This window comes from Halichoerus grypus, chromosome 1, assembly GCF_964656455.1.
Source record: "Halichoerus grypus chromosome 1, mHalGry1.hap1.1, whole genome shotgun sequence".
Classification (NCBI taxonomy): domain Eukaryota; kingdom Metazoa; phylum Chordata; class Mammalia; order Carnivora; family Phocidae; genus Halichoerus; species Halichoerus grypus.
In genome coordinates this window covers 42,958,610-42,963,282 of record NC_135712.1, presented here as the reverse complement: position 1 = coordinate 42,963,282, position 4,673 = coordinate 42,958,610, and the positions used below count along the sequence as shown (strand labels likewise).

The 4,673-nt window shown below is 34.5% G+C and overlaps 1 pseudogene; it reads left to right on the top strand.

Moving 5' to 3' along the window:
* The first annotated feature begins 988 nt into the window (after positions 1-988).
* LOC118542989 (phosphatidylinositol N-acetylglucosaminyltransferase subunit P pseudogene) lies at positions 989-1,516 on the top strand (annotated as a pseudogene).
* The last annotated feature ends 3,157 nt before the right edge of the window (positions 1,517-4,673 follow it).

Below are 4,673 nucleotides of genomic sequence, written 5' to 3'. Positions count from 1 at the left end.
TTGCTTTTGAAAAGCAGAAGAAAGTCCTATTTTCAAATAAGTTTTAAAAACTTATACTGAATACTTTTAAATAACTTGTTTCTGTTAATAACTAATAAGAGCAGTACCTTTAAATTTTTAAGAGAAAAAACTTGAAAATAATAAACTCACAGGTCCAAGATAAAGTCAAGCAAAGAAACATGAAAAAAATCATAATAAAATTGCTTAAGACCAATGATAACAAATAAGTCTCATAAGCAGCCAAGAAAAAAGACAGTGTCTACAGATAAAGATGACAGCAGATTACTCATTAGAAACAATTCAAGTGGGAAGACAGTTAAGCAAATCCCATAACGTACTGAAAGAAAACAAAAGAAATATCTTTCAAATACAAAGGCAAAACTAAGATATTTTTAGACATGCAAAAGATAGAACAATTCATATGCATTCAGACATAGAGAAGCTGAAGCAATTTTATGCCAGATAGAAAAATGGATCCCCACAAAGGAATGAAGAGTAGTACACATATAATTATATGTTTTTCTTACTACTTCAGTCTTTTTAAAACATAACTGGCCTTTTAAACAATAATTATAATGTAATATGGCATTTATGACAATGTACAAGTAAAATGTCTAACATCAGTAGAACAAAGGCCAGAGGAGAAAAATAGAAATATACCAATATCTCAAATTAAATATTCCATTTAAAAAATAAGATCTTTTGTTTTTGACCAGTAACGTCCTCTAAAAACTCAGTCTAATGGATTTCAAACCAACTGATGTGATTGTATTTATCATCTATCAATTCTATATGATAATTACAATAATCTTTTAAGTTCTCCAAATTTAAAAACAGTGTTCAGATATTGATGGTCGAAGAGAAAAGCTAACTTATTCTATAGCATTAGAAATAAACCACGTGGCGGCGGGAGGGGGGGCGCCGTAGCGACCCGGCCTTTCCATCAGTTTTTCCCTCTCTCGCCCCCGCGGAGGCTTTCCGGAAGGCGCTTGCGTGGGGGACTCGGCGCTGAAGTGGCCGAGCTGTCGGGAGGGACCTCAGTGGGCGCTTCGAGGACCCAAGATTGTCTAAAGCCACAGGGAAAATGGTGGAAAATTCACCGTCGCCATTGCCAGAAAGAGCGATTTATGGCTTTGTTCTTTTCTTAAGCTCCCAATTTGGCTTCATCGTGTATCTTGTGTGGGCATTTATTCCTGAATCTTGGCTAAACTCCTTAGGATTAACCTATTGGCCTCAAAAATACTGGGCAGTTGCATTGCCCGTCTACTTCCTCATTACTATAGCAATTACTATAGTAATTGGTTACGTACTCTTATTTGGAATAAACATGATGAGTACCTCTCCACTCAACTCCATTCATACAATCACAGATAACTATGCTAAAAATCAACAGCAGAAGAAATACCAAGAGGCCATCCCAGCATTAAGAGATATTCCTATTAGTGAAGTAAACCAAATGTTCTTCCTGGCAACTAAATAACTTTATGCCAAAAACTAAATTGTATGTAGACTAACACCGAGCATTTACTATAATTTTTTATGTAATAATTTTGACCATAACTTTTTTGACTCTCTCTTGTACCCAATATTGAAATGTAAACAAAGTAAGTTGATTCTTCTAGATTAAGTTCTATTAATATTATAAAAGTTCTTGAGTATTGGTTATTAATGAACAGAATAAATAAAATACTGCATTACCATATAGCAGACTTGTTAAAAAAATAAGTATCAGTAAAAACAAGAAATCCCTCCAAAAAAAAAAGAAAGAAAGAAAGAAAGAAAGAAACCACGTGGCAATTCCAGTCTGATATTTGTTTAGTTCATTTCTTTCTGTTTTTTAGTCATTTGGTATTTCTGAATTGTGGCCTGTATCTAAGTATGGTTTATATTTTCAGTGTCTTTTTCACAATTACACACCTTGCATGAACATTTTTCACCTTTACTAGGAGCAATGATTGAACTGAAACACATGGACAACTGGTCTTCTGATTTTTCTACTTTTAATGAAACAGGAGTTAAAAACTTCCTCTTCAATGTATAAGTAAGTAATACAAGCTCTGTCACAAATGGTAGCTGACCTCCTGCATTTGGGAGACATTAAAAGAAGGAAGAACCACAACAGAGGAGAATATACTCTCGGTCTAAAAAGAGCTGAGTTTCAGCAAATGATTTTCATATTAGATTGCTAGACTGGCATTTTCACATCTTCCAAAAGAAGCTGAAAATATGGATTTCTAAATGTGAATTCTCATGAATTTTATGCATTGATAATTAATGTTAAAATTGATCTGTCATGGGCCAAGACACTGTAGGCCAAACATATATGTGTGTATGTATATATTATAATGTATATATAATGTGTCTGATGTGTATAAACATAATAAAACACACAAAAATCATGCACATGTATCCACAAACACTTATACACACACACATGCACACACACACACACAAATTCCCAAAACTGCGGGATATATTGGGACCCTGGGTCTCTAGTTTTTTGGGGAGGGTTGTTTTGTTTTGTTTTTTTAAGATGATTTTCTCTAAGTTGAGCATTAGGCTTTTATGCTTTGGAATATAAATATTTGGAAATATACACATTTGGAAAAAATAGTCTGGGGGATAGTATCAGGACAAAAGTAAGTCTATTTAATAAGACTAATTTAGCACAGGAGTTTTTTTTCACATCTCCATATTTGTTATTTTTCATGGGTATAAACCTTGATTTGACCTGGCCCTTCATTGGTTTAGTTTTGTTTTGTTCTTTAATCTACTTTTTTGAAAAGACCTTTGAAATTCACTTTCCCTTTGTTGCCTGTGACAGGACTTGTACCACAGACTTGCAATGAAGCTTTCTGCCTCACTGAACCACTTTCACAGACTCTGTATTAAACGGAATGGATTCTTTCTTCCCTTCTTCCTTTCTCTAACGTGAGGACAAAGAATTCCTTTGAAGAAAGCCTATAGATCTCAACATATCATGAAAGAGGCTTGATTATGCCTTACTCTTTTTCCACAAGCCCCATAAAGCATAAAGTTCTTGTTATCAATATCATTATTTTGTACAAATTTGAAACAGAATGGACAGAGTGTGGCTCCAAATATAGAAACCACCTAGATTGCCCATGCTTTAAAGAAAGGTGAGATCTTAAATTTGAAATTCTCAATAACACTTTCATTGCTTTTTTACTTCTCTTAGTTTCAAATTATCTTTGGGTAGAAAAAAATATATATGGTAAGCTCAACAAAATAGCCATAAATGCTATGGTTTGAAATAATGTTTATCGTATTTACAGTTGTGGATAATAGGAAGGATGGATATAAACATATAATTATATCATGTATAACTGCAGTTTACAATTGTCAGGTGGAACCTAACAAGAGAATAAAAGCTAGCAATGGTTTAGTATTTATCATGAAGTAGTGAACTTCTAGAAGATACCACAAGAGAATAAAAGAGAATAAAAGCTAGCAACGGTTTAGTATTTATCATGAAGTAGTGGACTTCTAGAAGATACCACAAAAGATTACCCTTCTTAATTTTTTCTTTTATTAAAGTAAATATTTAAGTCACCAAACCAGAAATTGGTGCACTCCTCTCATTAAACATATGTAGAAAGAAATGGATCTATTTATCTATTTATACCTTAAGATAGAGACAGAAACAAATCTTCAGCACTCTTGTGATCAGTCTGAACTTAACTTATGTATGGAAGGAAAACTTCTGAAGGCAGATGAAATTTGAAAAAAATATATTCACCTGATAAATTCAGTGGCAAGTTAGAAGCAGGTATGTACATATTCACTGAAAAAGGAGGAAATGGGTACTTTTGCAGGAGAAAAAATTGAGCACCCAAATAGTCTATTATGACTTGATTTTTAAAACCATCAATAGAAAATTAAATCCTAAAACAACTCAAAGGACATTTCAATGTCATGTTGAAGTAGCTTATACAAGACTAACCCTACCACCAAGATCAATTTCAAAACCTGGAAAAAATGCACAAGGCAGACATTTAAGGGATGAAAATCCTTGAGAGGAGGAGGTCATACCAAGCTGAGCTCCAGAGTCACTTCAGCTTTTTCCTGGAATGATTTTCCAAATCATACCAGGGAAAGTAGAGCCTTAAAAAAAGGGATATCTGGGTCTTGTTTCAATCTTACCAAGTTAATGATAGTGAAGACATACTTTGAGACTGATGAACAGACTGAGATATAAGAGGAAAGAGATAAGAGAGAACACCATAAATATGAGACTAAAATTCTGTTTCAGATTTGCTCATAAAGCATGAATTCGTTTGCTAAATCTGCCATAACAAAATACCACACCAGGTGGTTTGAACAACAGAAATTTATTTTCTCACAGTTCTGGAAGATCAAAGTGCCGGCATGGTTGGATTCCTCTAGGGTCTCTCTCTTTAGGTTTTGTTGTTGTTGTTGTTGTTGTTTTGTTTTTTGTTTTTTTTTGAGAGGAAGAAGAGAGAGAAAGAGAGAAAGGGGGAGCAGGGGGAGAGGGAGAGAGAGAGAATCTTAAGCAGGCTCCATGCCCAACACAGAGGCCCATGTGGGGCTCAATCTTACGACCCTGAGATCATGATCTGAGACAAAAGCACGTCGGCCACTCAACCTACTAAGCCACCTAGGTGCCCCCTCTCTCTTTAGCTTTTGAAAGG